General features: G+C 33.4%; 1 long non-coding RNA gene across 1 annotated transcript; it reads right to left on the reverse strand.

The window, feature by feature from the left end:
* Positions 1 to 232: 232 nt before the first annotated feature.
* On the reverse strand, positions 233 to 1,892 carry LOC124892295. Its single transcript, XR_007050171.1, has 2 exons — positions 1,796 to 1,892; positions 233 to 289 (listed from the first exon to the last, which is right to left on the reverse strand). It is a non-coding gene; the product is annotated as an uncharacterized LOC124892295 (long non-coding RNA).
* Between the last annotated feature and the right edge of the window lie 6,770 nt (positions 1,893 to 8,662).

An 8,662-nucleotide genomic window follows, 5' to 3' on the forward strand; every position in this document is an offset into this window, starting at 1 on the left:
GGATTGACCCGGCCCGGTCCACTTGACTGTTGTGAGTGTAATGATAAAAGTGTACAAAATTTGCTTTACGTCATAGGTTTTTTTCCCAAGTATGATATTCTAGACTTCAAAAAGAATTTTTGGAATAAAATTTTTGACTTTGCCACTAAACAAGAGATGGATGAAAGAGTTTTTAAAAAGTATGATGTGTGTACCTTCCTTCATTGTCGTAGACGCCAGTGTCACTGGTATGTTTGGCAAATTTGATGTTCTTCACTTCAATAGGAAAGAGTAAGGATGGTCCTTTTCCCTGTATTAATTAGTCAACATGATGAGTCAGTTGTAAATAGTTATCAGTTTCTTTCCTCTATCTGTATATTTTCTACATACAAGGTAGTATCATGGATTTTGTATTCTCAAGTGCATGTTAAGTTAATAAATTCCTTAATAAGTTATAAAACATCAGATTTATTCTAATTGAGGCTGATGTATATAACTAAAAAGATGATATATTTATTTTGGTCAACTTAACTACGTACCAAATAGACACTTGAGAATACAGGCAACAATTGTTTGAAAATTTGAATTAAAATTAGCTAATAGAAATACTTTATCATATGTTCAAGCGCGATTAACTGAATAAATAATAGTCAAGTGTGTAAATTAAATACACTAACAAATTTAAAAAGCTATGTAAGACGTAATAGATCAAACACATGCATGCAAGATATACTGTCTTCTATTATTATTATTATTATTTTGGCTAATGACATGTAAAGTATTAATAAGACATGAAATCAGGTGAAGTTTGACGTATATTTAATTTACATGCGAACGTTACTGCTTGATTGCGCACTACTTGGAGATAAAAAGTAGGAAACTAAATTAATTAAACAAAAGAGAGAATCATTTTTCTATTTGTACGTGTTATCTTTATGTCTGCATTTTTTTATACGAATATCATAACGTCTAGCGAAAAAGGTTATATTATTTAGTTATTTATCTGGATGGAAAAAGAAAAGGTTATATTATGCTCCACTTTGGGTCCATATCAAACCACGCAAAACCACTTCTAAAAAAGATTTTAGGAAATAATAATATATTGATGGCCATAAGGTGCATGGTGATCTGATCCAATACTGCAGTTGGAACTGCATTAAAAATTCTAACTTGCTAAATTCGATTTATGAGGTAAAGGTAAGGTATGTGCATATTTTGTTCTTTTCAAAATCTATTTTATAGAATTATATTGAATATGTTGTTATTTAAATATTAATTAATAATCTAATATATATTATACATACTTGTTGGACTTATAGATTTGAAAATTGAATTAATCTTGCAACTCCCTAGTTATTTAGTGGACATCAACATGATCAGTATATTAATTCAGATAACTAGGGAGACAATCAGAAGGTATGTGTTCAAGATTTTAGAAAAAATAATTTATTAGGTTTAAGATAAAATTAGTTAATATTAAGTTGATCTTTTTGCATCAATATACAATATACAATATGTTAAAATTACTGAGTTCCACCCATCCTTTACATAGAATGCTAGCTCAGCGCTCATATAGACAAAGGGAAATATTTCCATTTATCTTTTCAGTTCATCAGTCCTATTATATGCCATACAATAATCAATATGATTAGTACCAAACTTAGTCTTTCAGTATAATAATTTTTGCTTGTAAATCACTTATTAAGTAATAGTAACAATAAATAATAAAAAGATCATATTCAAATGTATATGAATCTACAAATTCAAATAAATCAAGGAGGGAAAAAAAGAATTATATAGAGATAGAGAGACTTACAGGTCGAGTTTTTCTGCTGAGGCCAAAATTAATGAAAAAAGAGGCAAAAATGGAAAGAAAAATACCACTTCCAATTTTCCGGAAACCTGATAAATTAAAAGAATTTATATATTAAAAAAAAGGGTGATAATTAATACATATGTAATTAGAGTGAAGTGCAAACAGTATTACTCCTAATATATATAAATGGTAATTGTGAAAACGGAAAAGGTACGAATATATCCCTGAATTTTGATAAATAGTACAGATATATCCTCCGTCGTATTTTAGGTACAAATATACCCTTTTCTTTAATGAAAAAGGTACATATATGCCTCTGAACTTTGATAAATGGTACAGATATACCCTCCGACATACTTTAGGTACAAATATACACTTGTATTAATGAAAAGGAACATATATACCCTTCTCACTGAAGGCAGGACACATGTCACAATCCTGTTCCTTTTTAAATTTAATTTATCACAACCCCACCTCAAAATAATTCCAATTTAACTCATAACCCGATCTAAATAATAACTCAAACTCGACCCGATCTAATAGAAAGAGAAAGAGAAAATGAATATGCATGAATAGAGATACATCTGGGAGGTTCTATTGGACAGACTCGGGTTTGGGTTATTACTTGAATCAGTTTGTGGGTTAAATTAGAATTATTTTCAGGTAGGGTGAGGATAAATTAAATTAAAAAGGGCAAATGAACAAGATTGTGACACATGTCCTGTTGTTAGTAATCGAGAAATGAGAAGGACATATTTGTACCTTTTCATTAACGGCAAGAGTATATTTGTGCCTAAAGTATGAAGGAGGTTATACATGTACCATTTATCAATGTTCAGGGGCATATACGTACCTTTTCATTAAGGACAAAAGTATATTTGTACCTAAAGTATGACGGAAGTGTTATTTTTTATGTATTTCGGGTACAAGAATCTGTGTTTAGGCACAACAATTTCAACACTAGTTCAAGTTTAAAACAAGAACACTATGAAGTACAAAAACACCTTCAACACAAGATCAAAGTGATCTTTCTAAGAAGTGAGTTTTATTTTTCAGAAATTAAGATGAAACAGAAATATAAAGCCAAGTCCCCCGACTTCACAGAGTGTCCTTAAGAAATAATTCTCCTCACTATACCTGAGGTTTTGGAATCTTCCTCCCAGGATAAAATGGCTTTCAATCCAACTATAGTGGTACCTCAAATAATTGGATTCGTTGAACTCACTCAACGATTTGATTGATCATAAAGAATGTTTTGAAGACAAGAAGAGTTTTTATTTCAGAAAATTTTTCATTCATTTCTAAACCTGTGGATGAAAGCAGGTTTATATAGCCATCAGATGCCTCTTCTGAAAGGTGGCAATGATTCACTTAAAAGGTGTGTCCTTTGAAAGAGTGATGTTTGTTCATTCGAAACATTGTGTCTTTTTTCTGAACAGACACAACTATCTGAACAGTCACACCTTTTCCAAACAATACGTCTTTTGCTCAAAGTTTATGTCCCTCCATTTTCCATTCACACCAATTAAACCCAACAATCCCCCACATGAATTGGGAATGACTATTCTTTGTAAAACTTTACTAACAAATATGTGATCATCAAGCAAAGACTGATTGCATCTGGATAAGTGGGTTTTCCTTTGAACTTTTCGTAGTGAACATGCATCAGATGCACTCGGTCAATTGGTAGATTTGATATCTTTGAACCGTCAAGCTTTAATGTACACCTAGACAATACATGTCACACAGCTATCCTTTTACCGCTTATGGTTCTCACGATTTTATTCTTTTCAGCCATGAACACGTTCCGGTTTCATGAGAGCTTAGAGAATAAACCTTTACAACATTCTCCTTGAAGCGGCTTCCACTTCATCCTCACATAGGTGATTTCTAAACGTTCAATCCTATAGATTAAACTATTTGGCCAAATCTGCCAAATTTAGATAATCATTAAAAGACTTTTCACTTTAAATCTTATCCTTGTTTACTAAACATTCTCTACATTATGAGAATGGGTTGGGTAATTGACAATGTTGAACCTGTCAGACACAACTTTGTTTGATCTCCTTGAACCTAGCTCTTGGGATCTCCAGTCTGCTAGGTAGAGTTATCGCCACGCTGACTTGTATTAGGCCTTAAACCCATTCCCTTGGATGTCATTTCTACTCCTTCTCTAGATAGGCCTTTTGTAAGTGGATCCGACACATTATTCTCTGACTTAACATAGTCAACAGTGATAATTTCACTAGAAAAGTTCTCTAACGTTATTATGTCTCCGTCTTATATGACGAGATTTATCGTTATATATCATGCCCCCTGCCCTACCTATTGCCGTTTGGCTATCATAGTGTATACATACTGGTGCCACTGGTTTGGGCCAATAAGGAATATCTTTCAAGAAATTTCGGAGTCATTCTGCTTCTTCACCAATTTTATCCAATGTGATAAATTCAGATTTCATTGTAGAACGAGTAATACAAGTCTGTTTGGATGATTTCTAAGAGACTGCTCCTCCACCGATAGTGAATACATATCTACTTGTGGATTTTACTTCATTTGATCCGGTGATCCAATTTTCATCACTATATCCTTCAAGTACCACAGAATATTTATTATAATGCAAGGCATAGTCTTGAATGTATTTTAGATACCCCAAAACTCTTTTCATTGTCATCCAATGAGTTTTGTTGGGATTACTTGTGTACCGACTCAACTTACTAATAGCGCATGCTATGTCTGGTCGTGTACAATTCATTATATACATTAAACATCTCAATACTCTTGTGTACTCCAATTGTGAGTCATTTTTGCCTTCATTCTTTCAAAGTGCAAAGCTTACATCCAATGGAGTCTTGGTAATACCGAATTCCATATACTTGAATTTGTCAAGTACATTTTTTATATAATAAGACTGTGACAATGCCAACCCTTGTGTAGTTCTATGAATTCTTATACCTAAGATCACATCTGCAACTCCAAGGTCTTTCATATCGAACTTGCTTTCGAGTATTCATTTTTTTGCATTTATGTCAGAAATGTCTCTACTGGTGATCAACATATCATCCACATATAAACAAACAATGACTTGGTGATTAGGAGAATCTTTAATGTAAACACATTTATCACATTCATTTATCTTGAACCCATTTGCCAACATGGTTTGGTCAAACTTTGCATGCCATTGTTTAGGTGCTTGCTTTAGTTCATACAACGACTTAATAAGTTTACACACCTTATTCTCCTTTTCTGGAACCACAAAACCCTCAGGTTGTTCTATGTAAATTTCTTGCTCCAATTCTCCATTTAAAAATGTGGTTTTCACATCTATTTGATGGATTTCAAGACCATATACTACCGACAAGGCAATTAACATTCGAAGCAATATTATCCTTGTTACTGGCGAGTATGTATCAAAGTAATCAAGGCCTTCTTTTGCTTGAAGCCTTTTACTACAAGTCTTGCCTTGTATTTGTCAATAGTACCATCCATTTTCATTTTTCTTTTGAAGATCCATTTAGAACCTAAACGTTTATTTCCTAGAGGAAGATTAACCAATTCCCACGTATGGTTGCTTAAGATTGAATCAATATCACTATTGACTGCCTCTTTCTAAAAGGATGAGTCCGAAGATGACATCGCTTCTTTAAATGTTTGAAGCTCATTTTCTAAGAGAAATGTTACAAAATCTGATCCAAACGTAGTAAAAGTTCTTTGACATATACTACGTCTTGGATTATCTTCATTATGTACATTCTCACTTGGTTCATCTCGAGATCGTTTAGATCCTCCACTAGACTGTTTATGTCTAGTTTTATATGGGTAAATGTTTTCAAAGAATTCAACATTATCTGATTCAATTATCGTATTTTTTATTTATATCCAGATGTTCAGATTTATGAACCAAAGAACGATATGCTTTACTGTTTTTAGCATATCCTATGAACACACAGTCCACAATCTTAGGTCCTATCTTAACCCTTTTAGGCATAGAAACTTGGACCTTTGCTAAACACCTCCATACTTTGAAATATTTCAAGTTGGGTTTCCTTCTTTTCCATTTTTCATAAGGAATTGATTGTGTATTACTATGGGGAACTCTATTGAGTATACGATTGGTTGTAAGGATAGTCTCCCTTTACAAGTTTTGTGATAAACCGAAACTTAGAAGTAAGACATTCATCATTTCCTTCAAAGTAAATACGATTTTTCCTTTCCATAATTCCATTAGATTGAGGTGAATACGGGGCCGTTGTTTGATGGACAATTCCATTCTCTACACATATTTCGGCGAAGAGAGATTCATATTCTCCGCCCCTATCACTTTTTATAGTTTTTATTTTTTTTCTCTAACTGATTTTCTACTTCAGTTTTGTATTGCCTAAAAGCATCTATTGTTTCATCCTTACTATTTAGCAAGTAGACATAACAATATCTAGTGAAATCGTTAATAAAAGTTATGAAATACTTTTTCCCACCACGTGATAGTGTTGACTTCATATCACAAATGTCAGTGTGTACTAAGGCTAAAGGATTGGAATTCCTTTCAATGAACTTATAAGGATACTTTGCATACTTTGATTTCACACACGTTTGACACTTTGATTTATTTCACTCAAAATTTGGCAAAACCTCTAAGTTAATCAGTTTTCGTAACGTTTTGTAATTAACATGGCCTAAATGTTCATGCTACAAATTATAAGACTCAAGCAAGTAAGAAGAATATGAACTTTTATTGATTTCAACATTCATTATATTCATCTTATAAAGGCCCTCGGTGAGATAGCATTTTCCTACATATACTTCTCCTTTGCTAATTACAATTATTTCAGAAATGATTACACATTTGAATCTGTTCTTGTCTAGAAGTGAAACAGAAATCAAGTTCCTACGTAACTCCGGAACGTACAAGACATTGTTAAGTGTCAAAACCTTTCCTGAAGTCAATTTCAAGCCCATTTTTCCTGTTCCTTCTGCCTTAGCTATAGCGGAGTTAGCCATGTAGATCATTTCTTCTACTTGAGCCAGAGCGAATGATGAAAACAACTCTTTGTTGGCACATACATAGCGGGTGGCACCAGAATCCATCCACCATTCGCGAGGATTCCCCACCAAGTTGCATTCTGAGAACATAGCACACAAATCATCACATTCTTTGTTGTACTCAACCATATTAGTTTGGTCCTTTTTCTTGCCTTTCTTGAGGGCAACAATCCCTGGACTTATGGTCAATTTTGCCACATTTGAAGCACTTTTCCTTGAATTTCTTCTTGGGTTTATTGCTTTCTTGTTCAACTTTCTTCCTTTTCTTAGAATTATTTTGGTCATCTTCTACAATATGTGCTCTATTAATTGTAGATTTCCTTTTTGACCTTCTCTCGACAGCCTTATTATCCTCTTCAATACGCAGTCGGATAATAAGATCTTCGACAGTCATCTTCTTGTGTTTGTGCTTCAAGTAGTTTTTGAAGTCTTTCCACATAGGTGGTAGCTTCTTAATAATCGCTGCTACTTGAAATGCATCATTCACAATCAAACCTATAAAATAGTTTATGTGAGTACTAAGAACATTTTTAATTTGTTCAACTAAGGTATTTTTCAAAGATATACCTTCTGCTAAGAGATCATGGATGATTACTTGCAATTCCTGAACTTGAGAGACAACCGATTTGCTATCTATCATTTTAAAGTCCAGAAACCTAGCAACAAAGAATTTCTTAATTCCCGCATCCCCTGTCTTATATTTTTTTTCTAGTGTCCCCCATAATTCTTTCGATGTCTTAGTTCCACTGTAAACATTGTAGAGGTCGTCTTGGAGACCACTCAAGATATAATTCCTACAAAGGAAGTTTAAGTGTTTCCAAACCTCTACAATCATGAAATGCTCTTTGTCCGAGGTTCCCTCGAGCACCTCAGGAGCATCCTCACTAGTGAACCTTTGAAGGCATAGAGTGGTGAGGTAAAAGAACATCTTTTGCTGCCATCGCTTAAAGTCAATGCCCGCAAATTTTTTAGACTTCTCCATATGTGTCATTAGTTGCGGATCATTTGCTCAATTTGTTGAGGCAATACTAATTGCCCCCACAGTCGTAGCCGCATCTTGCATTTGACTTTCGTTAGTGATTTTTTCTGTCACCATAAGAAAATAAAATTTAGTATTTTTAGAATACTATTTATAAAGTTAAGCAACTTTAAACTCTTATTCTTGTTTCTAGTTAACGATGAAGTTTTTATGATTTTCAATCGTCAATCGAATGATCTTTAACTTGTAATGGAGATTTTATGCCTTCGAATCACTAGTTAAGTTTTCGAATCACTAGTTAAGTTCAAACGGAGTAGAAAGCTTAAAGCTTTAATCTCCAAAAACAAGCAATACAGATTCTGCAAGGGTTATTCCTTAAGATTGTTATTTTTTATGTATTTTGGGTACAAGAATCTGTATTTAGACACAACAACTTCAACACTAGTTCAAGTTTAAAACAAGAACACTATGAAGTACAAAAACACCCTCAACACAAGATCAAAGTGATCTTTCTAAGAAGTGTGTTTTATTTTTTCAGAAATTAAGATGAAACAAAATATAAAGCCAAGTCCCCCGACTTCACGGAGTGTCCTTAAGGAATAATTTCCCTCACTATACCCGAGGTTTTGGAATCTTCCTCCCAGGATAAAATGGCTTTCAATCCAACTATAGTGGTACCTCAAATAATTGAATTCGTCGAACCCACTCAACGATTTGATTGATCACAAAGAATGTTTTGAAGACAAGAAGAGTTTTTATTTCGAAAATTTTTTTATTCATTTCTAAACCTGTGGATGAAAGCAGGTTTATATAGCCATCAGATGCCTCTTTTGAAAGGTGGCAATGGT

This window comes from Capsicum annuum, unplaced genomic scaffold (assembly GCF_002878395.1).
Source record: "Capsicum annuum cultivar UCD-10X-F1 unplaced genomic scaffold, UCD10Xv1.1 ctg4555, whole genome shotgun sequence".
In the NCBI taxonomy this organism is placed as follows: domain Eukaryota; kingdom Viridiplantae; phylum Streptophyta; class Magnoliopsida; order Solanales; family Solanaceae; genus Capsicum; species Capsicum annuum.